Raw genomic sequence first — 16,445 nt, forward strand, 5'->3', positions numbered from 1 at the left:
TGCATTTAGAATGTTATTTCTCTTTTAGTTAGGCAGACAATAAATGACAGTCATATGAAACTATTCCTTTCTAGGCATTTTCACTAGACTAGAAAGTCATAAAATTGCAGAGGAAAAGAAAAGAATAATGAGAGCTAAGGGTCCATTTTGCTCTGCAAATTCTTTTGGAAGGATGGTCTCACCTTCGGATCGCAATGGTAAATCACACACTTCCCCCCCCCATTCTAAATTAAGAATGTGTCATCTATGTTAGCCTCTTTTGATCACTTATATCTCCACCCAAAACACTTTCCCTCAAAAGGAAAAGACAATACATGCATAGTAGCCAATGGAGTCTTTTATTTTTAATTTTACTTTATAATTTCTCTAAGCCACTTTTTGTAATCGCTTACTTCAAACAAATGAGCACAGCCAATTTGCCTGGGGAGACAAGAAATGCTTCTTGTCCTGAGGACTTTCTGTCTTCCATAGAGAGCTGAAATTTGGCATCACGTAGCCCCATCATAGCCAAGAAATTAAAGGATTTTCTATTCCAATAGCTAGCTGAATTCAGTGATGTTAGCCTATTAGGAATGTGTGTGTACAGTCAATAGCACCTAAGACTGATAGGAAATGAGATGTGTCAGAGAATTCTCTCAAAAATTGCTGCAGCTGCTGGGTTTCTGCTAGAAAGTAAATAACAAATATATTGACATGCATTTTCCTTAGAAGAGCAGCAGCTCTGATCAATGCTGTTAGAGGGCTGCCTGGCCAAGTCGGAGTTGCCTATGACAGTCTGAGCTGACGCCACATACACTGATGTCCTTGTTAGTCTGATTTGCCAGAGGAGAGCCCAATTCTTCCAAGTCAAATTCTCTAGACACTCTTCTAAATTGACACTAAAATTATATGCCATTTGGGGAGTGATAACGTGTATCTCTCAGTATTTTCTCGTCACTGAAATTTCCTGAGTTGAACCATGAGAGAGGCACATGACTCCCCTGCCCTCACTCTCCCTTTCTGTTTCTCCAAACAGGCAGTGAAAACATTTTGCATAAACAAACTCCCAATCATAACTAATCATATGGTAGCTGACAAAAGTATGTTATCTTACACTATGAAAATACTAATCAAAGCAGCTTGTCAATTGTTAAAGTTAATGATTTAGATATGCAACACTCTGCCTAAATTTTAGTAGGTAATTACATAATTATACACAGGTTAACACAATCAAAAATAGTAATTGCCTCCTCAGTCTTTAGACTATGTCAGGGGACTGCAATCCCATTCTGGAAATAACTGCTTATCTCACGGTGTTTGAAAGCATGGGTATGACGTAACTATTTTGCTTAGGAAGGAATTTCACACATCTGGATTCAACTCGATAGATAGGGTCAAGATAAAGAAAAGATTTGTCAGTTGGGGCTCAATAAAATATGCTCTTAAAAGCACTGTATTTACAAGTTTTTATCTCTTTTGAAGGATGAGCAGGCTTGCTGTTACACAGTGATCCATTCTAATTCATAGTGTCCCTTTTCCCCATCTCAAGCTTCAGAATTTAAGTACAAGTATTTGTTAATTTATAGATCTAAAGCACAGGATCTAAATTCAGGACAATTTTCCCCAAAACAAATTTCTGGAAAGCAAAACTTTTCTTTATTGATTTTTATTGTGCTATTGAAATCATGTTTCATTCAGAAAAAAATAACTCTCCAGAAATTCACTTACAATATTTTGTGGTATAGAGCATTGAAGTACTGGGATGTTTTCTAGAACTTTCAAAGCTGTTTAGATTATTTTAACTTTGGACTCTCTTCCTCAAACCCAAAATCTGGGAAGGAAGGAAAAATGGAAGGAGACTATTGTACATTCACTGTACAATGAATCATATACATTCTTATGTTCTTTCCCTTTTTCTCCTTTTGGCCTTCTTCACCCCTTTCCCTTTGTTCCTTTTTACTGAATCTTTATCATGTGTCAAGAGTCATGAGACATACTGGGGCTATAAAAAATGAAAGTAACACAATCTGAAAATTTAGGAAATCCTCAATAGAGTTAAAAAAAACAAGTAGATAGCTGCTGTCTATGAGCTAAGGTATCAGAATAGCAATATAAATTGGAAATTATGAACATGGAGTCAGGAGATTTAATTTTGTAATAAGAAGGGAAAATTGGGAAAGCTTAGAAAAACCAAGGTCTTTATCTGAATCATCAGTTATTCAAAGCAGAAAGTGTATGTGTCTTGGGAGTGAGGGGGCATTCAGGTGGAATGAACAGCCTGTGCAGAGACATGGAATTCTGAGAGCTTGATAGAATTGTTTGAAGAGCTTTGATATATCCAGAATTTATGTGTAGAAGTATTAAAAGGGACCTGTAGGAAAATCTCTTATGGTACCTAATGCTTCTAGGACCACAACGTAATGACTTCTCTCCCCCAACTTACATAAACATGTAGAATTAATAAGCAGTGGATATTTCCCTAAATTAGGATATGTCAAAGTCTTCTTGTCCTTTCCTTCAGAAAGTCAGTATAGCATCTGTGCCATCTGTAAATCCCCCACGGAAAACCTTTTGCTCGTGCTTCTTTCTCTTTTTATGTTTCTACAAAAGAATAGTGATACACTTGTTCTGTGGTATTCTAAATGGGTTAAAGACTTTTGATTGGACATTATTATGGGCCAATAATTTCTGCTCATGACGGCATTCAATCAAAATAATGAAATTTATCAGGCATTCTCTCTTAGCCTTAGAAAACAGAATGAATCTGAGGCAAAATTTATATGCTAATGCTTTATTGTAGAATATAATTCAGGGGCAGCAAGAATAAAGGGAAACAAGAAATGAGCAAGGGACAAAGAGAAATGTAATGTAATGTGATGTGTTGAAGTGGCCACAGCTTCAAAAGAAAATACAGACATTTACTTAATCTTTTGGGATGTCTCTGGAGAACTATAAAGACCATGTTTTTTTGTACAATTTGCAAAGGGGAGGGATGGAGAGGAAATTATCTTCTGGATCTTTCTGTTTTCTGTTCAAAGTGTATCCCATGCCATTACCTCCCTCACCCTCCCAGGTAGTGTGGCCAGCATATGCAGTATGTGGCCATGCTTTAGTCCGTGCTTCCAGAAGGAGAGGACTCTAGAACATAGTAAAGCCCAATACATATGGGACAGTTTACTGAGAGGAAAGACCAGTCTGTGGAGTCTTAGACATGATTCTTTTGACCAGAAGTAGCATGCTGAATGCTATCATGGACAGAAAGGTCCGCTCACCTTAACGATATACTTAACTTACTAACCATATGTTTTGCAAAAGTTTCTAGGTCAAATTCAGTCCTTGGGGAGTAGTTGTAGATTAAGTCAGGCTGGAGGGAATGCAATCCCTCTGAACAGACCTACTTACCATAGGACACTGGGAAGATCTGACCTATGGCTTGCTGTGACTGCATGTTGTATGGCTGGAGGTCACTTCCAGTTTGATAGTTAACATTAAGAACATTTATCAGAATGACTTTTCCTCTTGTTAATAGAGGCTCTTCCCACCGTCTCATCAGAATATGGCCTTTCTTTAAAAATACAGCATACAAGTGTTAAAAGTTTTAAAACCTAATTCTAAGTTTCAAAAACAACATTTTGTAAATGTCATTACAAAAATAGGATGTTTTCCATGCAGGCTGATCAGTTCCTTCTAGGCATAATTCCTGCAATGCAGGTAGGCAATCCTAAGTATACAGGATTGGCCATAGGTTGTGGAACTCAGACTGAATAAGTCATTCTTTTCCTAGCACGATTACTTGAGATAAATGAAAAAATTCACACTTCCCTACTAGAATGAAATCTTTTAAAATAGATATGTATGTATATATATGTACATATATGTGTATAGATATATATATACACACGTAATATATATACATGTGAAATACATATTTTGATGTCACCTTTCACTTTTAATTTTGATTTAGATGACAAGAATTTAATTTCTACTTTGCAATTACATTTAAGAGTTCATGTCTTAGATTTGAGAGTCATGGCTGAAATACCAATACCTATACATAAGTTTGTTTTTAATCTATTTTTAATTTCTGTTTCAGTGGAACCTGAAATGTTGATCTATTGTCCTTCTTTGCATTGCATTGAACCTATCCGTTGCTCTGCTCTCAAATGCTAATATTTCTGTGACATGCAGAGCCTTGCTTCTATAGCTTTTGCTTCAAGCATCACCTCATTATTCTTTTTAGCTCCTTATTAGAGAAAAGCCACTGACCTCTTACCTGGGTCTCCCTATCCAGTTAGTACTTGTGAAAGGGCAACTCATCTCAAGGCTTCTATATACCTGCTGTGTTTCTAAATCACCTTATATTCTTATCTTTCCCATTTCCATCTCAGAATAGAAATATATAGACAAAGTAGTATCTTTCTGCTATTTCTTCCCTTATCGAAAAGCCCATGATAACTTACCTTCATTTAAAAGATGGCTGCTTTATAATGTTATTGCTGATGAAAAGAAAATTTCCTAATATTTATCTTTCTAAAACTCACTTCTATCACTTCTTTCCTTCCTTATTAATGACTACTAATTAGCGTTGCTTAGAAAATACAACTCTGATGCTATATTTTCTTTGCGCTTTTAAGAAAGTCCAGTTTTCCTCATCCCACTCCTAGTTTTAAATCTGAGTTCTTTTACTTCTTACATTTAGACATATTTTGAACATAACATGTCAGAACTGTTTTTAAATGAAGTGTTTGGTCACAGCAACAAATACTGAAGTCTTTCTGTTAATGGAAATCTTTCCCAGGGCCCACACCTTCAGGTGCTTTAAAGCTGATGGAAACAAAACATCATTCTAGTACCTGAATTTAAGATATTTCCATACAAATTCAAACCAAACAGACAATTTTCACAGATGACACCAAATTTCACAGTTTTTTTTTTTCAGTGAGACTGATTTATGTAAGACTTTTACTTTGATCAGTGACCCTGAATGAGAATCCTTCTACCACTTCTGACCAGGTTTGAGGATGAAGTCAAAGGGCTGTATACTATGTAAAGTGAAAATATTAGTGTATACAGATGATGGGTTTACAGTGTGTGCCCTATCAAAAGCCAAACTGAATACCACAAAGGTATAACACTGAGAGACGAGATAGGAGCAGTTTCAGGAAAAGGAAAACAAAACAAAACAAAACAAACCTGACTAGTAAGAAGGTAACAGATTTATTATAAGTAACTCTAGGTGAATTACTTTTGGGTGCTATAATATTTCTCAAATCAACATAATCTCCACTTTTGTCATTGAGTAGCAAGGTAAAGGCAAGCATTGAAACTGGATCAGGTATAGGACTCCTGGGTGGCTCAGTCGGTTAAACTTCCAACTTGGGTTCAGGTCATGATCTCATGGTTCGGTTAGTGAGTTTGAGTCCTGTGTCGGGCTCTGTGCTGACAGGTAAGAGCCTGGAGCCTGCTTCAGATTCTGTGTCTCCCTCTCCCTTGGCCCCTCCCTCTTCCTCTATTTCTCTCTCTCTCCCAAAAATAAGTAAAAATTAAAAAATGTTCAAAAAAACTGGATCAGGTAAAGCCTAATGTTTACAAGGAGGAATGCTGTTGCATGCATCAGCAACTTCTCATGTGCCAATTTTTGGAGTGCACAACCTTTGGCCAAGGTTTCTTCCTCATTCTTCAGAATGCCGGAATTGATGGTGAGGAAGCATAGTGTGTAAGGTCTCTGCACAAATGAAGTTTTAAAAAATATGTTTAAAATTTTAAAGCCTTAAGTTTTAAATTAAAATATTTATCTTTTATATGGAGAGGCCCAGAGTATTGAAAAAACCATTGATAAAGCACAAGGGAGAGAACTATTTTCATCGATGGCACTGTATAATACTTGTGTTTTTGTTTATAGCAGTGTTGGTTACCAAGTGATTTCTCCAGATGTAGAAGAAGACTGAAGATGGTTACATCTTTGTTAACCATGAATGAAATCAGAACTGGGGGGAAAAAAACCAAAATTATGCATAGAGGCAATAGACTCGAATTGCTGATCTAGACTTGGAAAGCTAGCATACTAATGTTTAATGAGAAGCTTCTGGGCATTACATAATAAAAATCTGAGGGACACTTACTTTTCAAGTTGTAAGACATAGCAGAATTATTTCCTGACCACTAGGTCATGATCAATTCTGGAAAAAAAGGGGGGGGGGTGGGGAGAAAGTGAGAAATTATCCTGATCCCCTTTATCACCTAAAAAATTTAAACCAGTCATCCCCCATGTCTTATACTGCCATAAAGTTTGTCCATTTCGTGTTACTTGCCTACTTAAAACCCTTTATCAGATAAAGTATAATTTCTTGAATAGTATAGAAGTTCTTTCATCTTTCAACTCTTGAAATAAATCTTCAGTTTTGTCAAGCCACTTCTCCAGTTAAACCATGCACTGCAACTGTCTGTATTATATATAATTCCCTGAACATGATGACTTTTGCATACATTGTTCCCTTAGCTTGGATGCCTTAGCATCCTACTGTTTCTATGTCTATCAGACTCCTACTTATTTTTGAAAATCAACTATCACCTACAGACAAAACTATATGGATATAATCCTATTTACATTGTTTCTATTCTCTGTATATGTTTTCCTTATTTTTCTCCTGTTAGTTTGTCATTTTACTTGTCTATCTCTCACACTGTAAGCAGTTTGAGGGCAAACTCTAGACCTTTTTCAACCTGCACACCAGTATATAGCTTGATATTTAATGCACAAGAGTTACAGGACAGAAATTCTTGTGGGAATAGTGAATGGATGAATCTAGGAAATACAGGTAAGTCATAAGTATTTTCTGGATACTAGTTAAATCCATCTCACTTAGTTTGGAAAATGGATCCCAGCCCAAAGGGCAGCTTTGGATTTAGGGATCTCTCCAAAGAAAGCTTGGAATTCTGTTCTTCAGAATGGAAAGCCAGCTTTCACAAATCCAGAACTGCCTTAGCTGTTCCTCATTGGGATAATAAAGTTGATATTACTGGGATAAGTAAAAGTCCTTTCTTCCAAACCAGTTGTGTTGTCTGGCATATTTGTCTTTGGAAGAAACCACAGAATAAATATTGTGGTGGATTACTTAATTTTGAGTTGGTTAAGTCTTTTAAAGATACATTCATGAAAGTATAAAAGATTGACACTTCAAGGTAGCACTTCTGCAAAACACTGAACCAACTTGCAAACTGCTGACCTAAATAGGATCATAAGAATAAATAGGGAAGATGGGGTAAGAGTGGCTCTAAAATGAGGACAGAGTTTATCATGAGAAGAAAAGAGGAGCATTAGGAGATGACTTATTCATCTTGCATTTTCAGCACCTAGAGCAGAGTTTGATACTTGGTAGATGCTCAATATAGTTTTGTTGAATAATTGAATGAGTGAGTGAATGAACAAGCCAGGCAGACAGAAGGAGGGAGATATGAAGAGCTGCTATATTTGGTGAGTTTTCAGTAGAAGATCACAGAATGAAAAATGTTCTACTCTGATCATGAATAAAAAGCAGAGAAATATATGAAGTATTAGCAGAAGGAGAATAGAACAAGCCTAGATTTTTAGAAGCTCTATGTACATGTCATTTACCATTAAATCTACTGATATTATATGTACACTTTGATGGAGTTTTATTAAATTTACAATTGTTCAGTCAGCAACACAGTCTAGTTATACAACATTTCATTACCCATCAAAAGCTCCCTAATGCCCATTTCAGCAAGTTCCCATTGTTATCACAGCCTGAGACTAACACTGGTCTGCTCTTTGCCTCTGTAGTTTTGTTGTTTCTAGAAGCTCCACATAAATGCACTCCCACTGTACACAGTCCTTTGGGTGTGGCCCATGTCACTCAATGTGCTGTTTCTGGGGTTTCAGACTACACTACCCAGGATTCCTTCCCTTTTCCTTATTGAGTAGTATTCTATTGAACGGACATACCACAGTTAGCTTTGCCAGTTACTCTGGATGGACATTTGAAGTGTCTCCATTATTTTTTAATTATGAACAGTGCTCCTATGAACAACATTCACTTTACATTTTTTCATGACAATATACTTTTATTTTGGGGAATGCGGGCAGATTCTGTGGAGTAGATTTGCTTGGTCATATAGTAAACACTCATTCAACCTTTTAGGAAACACGAATCTACTTTCCAAAGGGCAAAACTGCATCTAAACTTAGGTTTATTTTGTTGTTGTTGATAGTTTTTACTGAAGGTGTTTTCTTTCATAGGTATTGGTGTTAAGTAATTAAACTTATCTAGGGTCAACCAAGCCACTTTCCCCAAATTTGTAAATGGAGATGGGAGAGTCACTATGTTTTATTTCATTATCTTATTTTGTTTAGTTTTATTTTATTTTATTTTATCTTATTTTTTAATTTTATTTATTTTTTGTTTTGTTTTATTTTATTGCCAAGCAAATCAAAGCAAGACAAAACCCAAGAGCAAGAACATAAAAGCTAGAAGTGTGCAAACTTGAAAACCAGAGTCTGTTTTCATTTAATAAATCTGAGAATTGTGATACAAAATATACCTTGTTTGTATATATATCTCATATATCCTTCCATATATATATATATATATAAATATATATATATAAATATATATATATATAAAATTTTAAATATTTATGTTATTCACACTGTACATTTAAATTATACACTTGAATTGTCATAATTTTTGATAAAGGGGATATGTGATTATATAATCTAATTCATAATAAATTCTAAATGTCTGTGATGGAGAAAAATCATTACTGCTAGTCCATATAACCAAGTGCTAAATACCATCACTTTCCTATATTGCAAGTAATAATGTATAGGAAATGCTGAAAAACAACAGCATTTTATTGGTAGAATAAGTTTCAGTTTGTGAAACTAGACAATTTTATTATTCCCACTTAAAAAGTCTCTCTTTTCAGTTTTAAACATTGTAGCATAAAGTCACTTTTGAACATTCATTATACAACTTGGGCCAGGCTCAGCCACAAGTGAAGATGACCATGATTAACTCCAAACTGCAAAAGAATACTTTTTGGTTAGTTACACAAAATAGTGCATGATTCCTTATCAGCCCTGTGTATATCTGGGCATACATATGAGCATACATATGAGCAAGAACCATTCATGTTTTCCAGGTTTTGAAATCTCTTAATTACATGAAAGGAAAAGCATTGTCAGAGAAAGGCACGTTAAAAGCTTCCTGAATAAAATTGCTGCTTTGGCTTGAGAATCTATTCTCTTAAATCACTCTAGTTGCACAGGGTTTGCATTTCATTTCTTATAGTCATAGTACACATGGTATGAGACAAAAGGGGTTGAAGATAAACATCAGGCACAAGAAACGAAAACGAAGAAAAGGAAATGGCTTCTTTGTTTTAGTTCCTGGACTTGGCTCTTTAAAGCACTCTCTACAACGGGAAAGGGAGAGGCAGGTGGCAGGTAGGGTGGAGTCACCCCAGTGGTTCCTAAGGATGAGGCCACCTGGTTTAACATCACCCTCCTGGGTCCCAGCTTCCAACTTGATGTGTATGAGACTACACAGCATCTCTGCACTGACTTGGCCAAAATCCTGGCACTGGTGTTCCTGAGAATGTCTTTTATTTATGCTTGTGTTCTCCTTGTCTTGTTGTCTTCCTGAGAAATATAAGTAACACAAATGATAGGGTTTTTGAAATCTGTGCTTCCATGAGACACTCATGTTTCTCTTTACAACCAGAGAACAAAGTTCTCCATCCTTAAAATGCTGTAAAGTGAGTCAGCCAGTTAAAGCAATGAAATCACCACTGTTCAAAGTGGAACTCACTTATTTAAAAAAAAATAATGGACTAGTCTATACATTATGTAAAGCTAGTCCTTGGCTATTTTTAAAGCCAGTGATCCAGAATTAAGGTGGAAATAAACATGGCTCAGCGACTGGCAAGTAATTTTACAAAAGAAAAGAGGAGGTTTAAGAGGTTAACAGAGGTGATCGTCTGCTCATAACTATAACTATTGCTGAGACTTCTTTGGCATCCTAATATTTTGTCTCTTGTCTCTTCTGTGTGTTCTCACCATACCTTTGCTTACACCTATATCTTATTTATAACATCCGTAACTATAATTTTGAATAGTCTCAACTCCACCCCACTTACAAAGAAGATACAGTTTTTTTATTTCTCAAATGACCACCTTCAAATGGTTTTCCCATCTAATAACAGGTGAATTCATGGCTGCCTGATCACTTTCAGGTATTATAAAGAAGATCAATCCAGTGAAACTTAAAATTACAATCTTATATCCAGTGTAATGCCCCCTTCTCTCCAGCCCAGGTTTGACCAATAATTGAAGTTTGGGGCGGAGCTTATCTGCTACTTAACTCCTCCTCTCACAATTTGGTTTTGTGTTGAAATAAGCAGGAGGGATCTGTCATGGGGTTTTAGTCGTGTGTCTTTTGTGGATGCTGCTGCAGACTCCTGTCAGTCATTGCTCTTCCCTGGCGATCTTCAACTGGTCATAGGTACTATCTGGGTGGCAAAGTACCCAAATGAGAGCACTTATTTGAGGTTCACATGTGGACTCTTCAGGAGCCTCGTTACACAGTGTTCTGACGTGAGAATCTATTCTTGCTCGAAATCTTCTGAACGCTCCTCAGCTCCTCCTTGATGAACCTCCCACCCTCACTCCACAGCCTCCAGATGCCTGGATATCTCTGCCCAGTTGCTAGCCTTCTTAGGTGTGATATCAACATACTGATTTAAGCCTAGCTGCTGCTTCGACCATAGGAAAGGCATCAATTCTTGCTAATCCACTTCTGAGGCAACTAGTATAGCACCATGCAACATTCTAATTACAAACCCTATTTCAGTTGCTGACGGCTGACTTCTACTTCATTGCCCTGAAACGACCTTGAGGACAAGAGATGGAGAGGATCATGGTCATTTGTGAATTTGTGCCTGGCACAAAGTATGAGTTCGTTAAGTAACTGAAATTAGTGAACAGAGGAATTAACAAATGCATTTTTTATAATAAAAAAATCACAGGATATTGATATTATAAAGAAAACATAAAATATAATCGTTTATTGAAGTATATTAACCGACTCTTTTCCTACTCTTTATTTTTAAAATTCCACACATCCTATGATACTTCAGATGAATTAATCATCATTTGTGACATATTTACACTCATTTTTTCTAATACTCAGCACATTTTGGGAAAAGTTGCATTGTGGAGTCTGTGTGATAGACAGACTTTGGGACAACTCAGCCAAGCAATCACTTCATTTAAATGTCTCAAGTCAGAAGTAGCCCCACAGCTTGGGAGAAGCAAACTGTCCTTGGCATCAAGATGAGTAGCATTTCTGTGGGTCAGTTCCTCCACACTCCATCTCACCTCCTTACTTCTGTGAACATGGTTTCATAGTGAGCATCTGGGCCTTCAGGTCAGACTGTGGGGTTTTCCTGTGTGTGTTTGTTTTGTCTAGGCAAGGCCATACAGAAAACATATAGTAGTAGCAGTTTCATTTTTGATCAGTGACAACAATTTTTTATTACGTAATTTTAACCATATTTGTTTATTCTGATTTTTAATGAACATGAAAAATGTAAAACTGCATTTCCTAACTAAGCATTTTTGTTTACCTTTCTATAACTTTTCCTTAACAATCCCTACATTTCACTCTCCATTCCCACATTCTCTCACAAAAAAAAATTCCAGACAATCCTGTTTGTTAACACAGCTTTCTAGAAGCCACTCTCAAATATCAGTGGAAACAAAGACAAAGGCCTCATCGGACCTGTGACCCGGTAATTAAGATGATGTGGAATCAAGTCCCGGTTTCATAACCGGGGACCCTAGGACAGTAGCTAAAACTCTTTGTATCTTGGCTTCCTCATCAACAAAGTGAAGAAAATAATACAACCTACCATTAAGCAGAGCCAAGAACGAAACTCATTTATCAATAGATAAAACGTTGACATTTTACCAAAGATGTGTGTTTGCTTTAAGCACTGATTGCTCAAAACCTCTTATAACATGAGAAAGATCAGTTTTAATTTCATGACCCAGGTTGTCTCTAGATTAGAAACCTGCGGCATAAAGAGTGATTTGCTGACAAATATTTGTGCCTCCTCTGCTCAGTCCAAACATCGTGAATGCAGGAAGTGCTTGAGAGTCATGCTCTGGGGGTGGCTTCGAAGGGTACTCCTGGAGGTCCTCTGCTTGCTGAGTTTCCTTCTGAGAAGGGCTTTTACAGTTGTACAGCACTTTTCCCTTGAAGATGTGCTATGAACTTTACTAAAACTCTGAAAAATTGTCAGAACAGGGATTACTGTCCCCATTTTACAGATAAGGAAAATGAAGCTCCCAGAGGTTAACTGAAGTGTGTAAGGTCCACATACCTATTTAATAGCAAAGTTAGGATTAGAACCCTGTTCCTGATTTTCAACCCCGTGTTCTATCTGCTGTGAGTTGGCAGGGAGCTGGAAAGGTTATCTCATGACAACAGAACGAAAGTTAATTCAGCAGATTGATTAACCTGAAGGGGAATCCTTTCAGTGTTGGTGAAGAGCCAGAAGAAGCACTTTTCTTTCTACGCTGATGTTTTACCAGGACAGTATAATCTCTCCCATCTGGATCAAAATCAGAATTCCAAATATCAGAACAAGTTAAATCACTCTTTCCTCTCTGTCTGTTTTGGGGTGGTACTTATAATTTATATTGTTAAAATTTTTAGCGGGCAGCTTGGAGTTAACTCTGTTATACTAGTCTTTGTGGTCCTCCCCAGCATCTTTCTGGATTTGTGGTTGTGGATGATTAATCTAAGAAAAGAATAAATATTCACGTGATTCAGAATAAAAGTGTGAAGGCAGCTTAGAATTTCTGTTAGGTCAATTACCACTCAGGAGGATATTTCTGAAGCAAAACTCCCTCCTTTGAGTGGACTACTGGCTCACATTCAAGAAAGAGCGTTTTGAGTGTGGCCTTCTACTTGCATGGAGAGCTTGTTTTGTTTTAACAACCCCGAGGGAATCAAGATCCAGTTAAAACCAAGAGGGTCAGATTTTATGACCTCTGTACAAATATGAAATATGTGTGTTATTTTCATTTTCATAACAAATAAGTAGTCATATTTTAAACGCATATATCTGTTGCAATTTTGTGTTGCTGTAATGCTGTTTTAATTTTTTTTTCATGTTCCATTTTTCTCTGTAAAGAGAAAAGGCTGAGTATTCATTTTGTGTTAATTTGAATGCATGTGCTACTTTTAGCATAAATACCTATATTTTTCATTATAATCAATATTTTCTCATTAAATCTGAAACCATCCCACCTTACTATTCTGTTTCTAAAGCACCAGTCTGCTCTTGCACATCCACGACCTCATTTGATTTTTGCAACATCTTATGAAGTAGAACTTTATAAAAGACACTGTTTGCCATTGCAAACCCATATATGAAAATCTGGCTTTTTTGCTTTGGGGAAAATTTTATTTTTGGCTTGAGTATTACATCATTTGTGAACGTGAGAAAAACTGGAATAGTTCTTTCATTCGTAACTTCCTAACTTCAGGTGGTTTTCCAGAAATGTTTATACTGTCAAAGTTTAGATGGATTCTAGGGAAATTTTAGGTATTTTTAAAGGGTGTTTTAAAAATGAGTTACAATGATAATTTTATTTAGGGGAAAATTGGGGCAAGTTCATATTTTTATCAGTTTCTTGGGATATTACTTATTTTTAATTTGAAGAGATTTTCTCTTATATGTTTTCTGGTTATCCAAAGTATGTTCGAGTTCTCTTTTCATTTGGAAATGATCTATTTAACAACTGATGCCTTGTTCTTTATCATGATTTTAGGTAAATATCAACAGAAAAATGGAATAATTCTGCAATCTAACCTGTCTCTTTAAGATGTGCAGCAAGGGCCAGGAGCAAAGAATCTGCAATATTCTTTATAATTTCATGGGGTCTTCTGAGGAAATGTGCCAATTTTATGGGGACTCATAGGGAAAAATTTTGATTTCATGTGGATTCGAGTGAAAAGGTAAATTTCATGGGATTTCTAAAAATGGCTGGATTTCTCAGGATCCATGAAATCTATGACAGCCATGGAGAAAATGCACTGCTCTTGTCATGGAGTAAATTTTAGTGCAGTTTGGCAAAACTTTATTTCTTATACACCTGCTATGTGTACATTACACATTTTGAGGTGGTTTTTTTTTTTTTGACCATTTACCTTCTTATAGACGTGTGAATACTAAAGATGTACTTTGTGTACGTAACAATAATGTGGTTACTTTGTTGGTTGCTGAGAGCATACGTTGTGTGGTCACTAACACATGTGATTCATGTGGTCAGTTATGCTGGTGTCAAGGTCAGGATAGTGGTGCTTAGAGTTTTGGTGGTCCTAGTCAGGGAATGGAGAGAAGACTTTCACCCCCATTGTCATAGCTTTCAGAAAGTCATAGAATATTAGAGGAGGCTTTAGATGGTATCCTGTACAGTGGTCTTTCAAGGGTGTTCCAAAGCCTCAACATTTACAACAGAGTCCCCTGGGGAACTTGTTAAAAATTTATACTCCTTGGGGCTCCTGGGTAGTTTGGTTGATTAAGCATCCAACTCTTGATCTTGGCTTAGGTCATGATGTCACCATTTGTGTGAGTTTGAGCCCAGCATTTGGGCTCTGTGCTGGCAGTGCTGAGCCTGCTTGAGATTCTCTCTCTCTCCTTCTCTCTCTATCCTTCCCCCACTCATGCTCACTTATGCATGTTCTCTCTCTCTCTCTCCAAATAAATAAATTAATTGAAAAACATAGATTTTCACTCCTTAGCCTTACTCCAGACAAGTCAACCCAGATTGTCAGAGGGTAGAACTTGAGAATCATCATTTTGAATTCAACTTTCTGGGTAGTTCTGATCCTGCAGTACTGTCTAGTTTGGAAGCCACCGTTCAAATCTAATTTCCTTTCCAATTCAGAACTGTCTACTACATTGTCTCTCGTGACTTCTAGCTCTTCTCTAAGACATCTTCTTGAAGCAGGGTTGTGACCTGGTGAGGTGTCATTAGTTGGACTTATGGCTGGAATTAGGGCTGGGTCATACGAAGGCTGTTGGGGAAGAAAAGATGCTGAAGTCCAAGCCTGGAAGCTTGTGCCAATGGAAGCCCAGGGAATACAGCAGCTGTAATAACTGACTGATTCCGGTGTGTCACGTTGGTGACAGGCAGTTGTTATTGTCGCTGTTGTTGTTTCTGAAATGGTGAACAAATATTGACAAAGTTCCAAAGAAAATAGAATAAAATTTTACCTCTATTTGGATGGCTTCCGCTGCCATGTAAAATTCAGTGTATATTAAAACAGTAAAAATCAACTTATTTTAATATGAGAAATGATGTTAGATTCTAATTCAGATAATCAGTAAAAGGTTTTTCACACACTTAAATGTTTAATAGGTCATTAGAAAGTAGTGTCAGGTACAGGAACCATCTCCCTTATTCAGGACAATAGGCACTGCAAAGTCTCTAGCATCCCTGTACTTTCATCTTCTACATGCCATAATGCCTCTGAACTGCCATGATAACAAAAACTTCTCAAATTTCCAAAACGTCTTCTAGGGTGGTAGGCATTTTGAGAACCGTTTTCACTGGTTTTCTTACTTCTCAGCCATATCATATGCAGGTCTTTCTGAAATGGAAATTTTCTCATGTAATTCCCTTGCTTGAAATCTTTCAATGTTTCCCCATTCCCTTCAGGGTAAAGGGCAATGTGTTAGTTTAGCCTACAGAAACCACCGTTGTCTGCTTATTCTCATTTCTCTGGTTTCATCACTAATGACTGCAGGTAGATTGCACTGTTTAAATACTGTGCTACTTTATGCCTCCACATCTTAAGATGTGCATTTTGCTCTTCCTACAATATGATCTCTCTTCACTTTGCTCATCCAAAACTCGAGGATCGCATTTTTGATAAGGTCTCTTGGACAGCCAGCTTTGATTACATTGACTCTCCACTGTGCTCTTATAGCAATAATCTAGGCACACATTGTACTGTGTTATTGCTGCATTCAACCTCTTAAGATGAGAAGTTTGATATTTTTCTATAAGGTATCTGTATTTCTTATCATGGTCTACCAAAAAGTCTTTCAAGATATGATCCCACGTATCCATCTAGCCTCATCACTCTTCCCAACACTCAGCATTTCACCCACATCTATAACTTGCTTTACTATTCTAAGAGTTTACCTTACCCTGCAGCCTCTACTCTTGGACATGCCGGAAAAGAAATTGCTGTTGTCATCACCTGTATAACTCCTGCTCATTCTGTGAGACTCAGCTGAGATTGTCACCAAAGTCTTTGAGAAGCTTTTAGAGGTCGTATAGAAAGCTTGGTACTGAAGTTGTTGAAGTATGGAGGCATGGTCTATGTTTATAGAGAGCTAGTAATCTAGTTATAAATCTTCCC

The 16,445-nt window shown here is 36.8% G+C and overlaps 1 long non-coding RNA gene across 2 annotated transcripts in view; it reads right to left on the reverse strand.

Moving 5' to 3' along the window:
- Window positions 1-16,445, reverse strand: part of LOC107179531 — a 79,729-nt gene that overhangs the window by 15,861 nt on the left and 47,423 nt on the right. Inside the window, exon 4 of one of the 2 annotated variants that reach the window (XR_006216836.1) lies at window positions 6,102-6,158. This is a non-coding gene — a long non-coding RNA (uncharacterized LOC107179531). Of the gene's footprint in view, window positions 1-6,101; window positions 6,159-15,501; window positions 15,669-16,445 lie in introns of those variants that run through there. The other variant, XR_001510169.2, reaches the window with a different exon arrangement.

This window comes from Panthera tigris, chromosome B1 (genome assembly GCF_018350195.1).
Source record: "Panthera tigris isolate Pti1 chromosome B1, P.tigris_Pti1_mat1.1, whole genome shotgun sequence".
NCBI classification, from domain to species: Eukaryota; Metazoa; Chordata; class Mammalia; order Carnivora; family Felidae; genus Panthera; species Panthera tigris.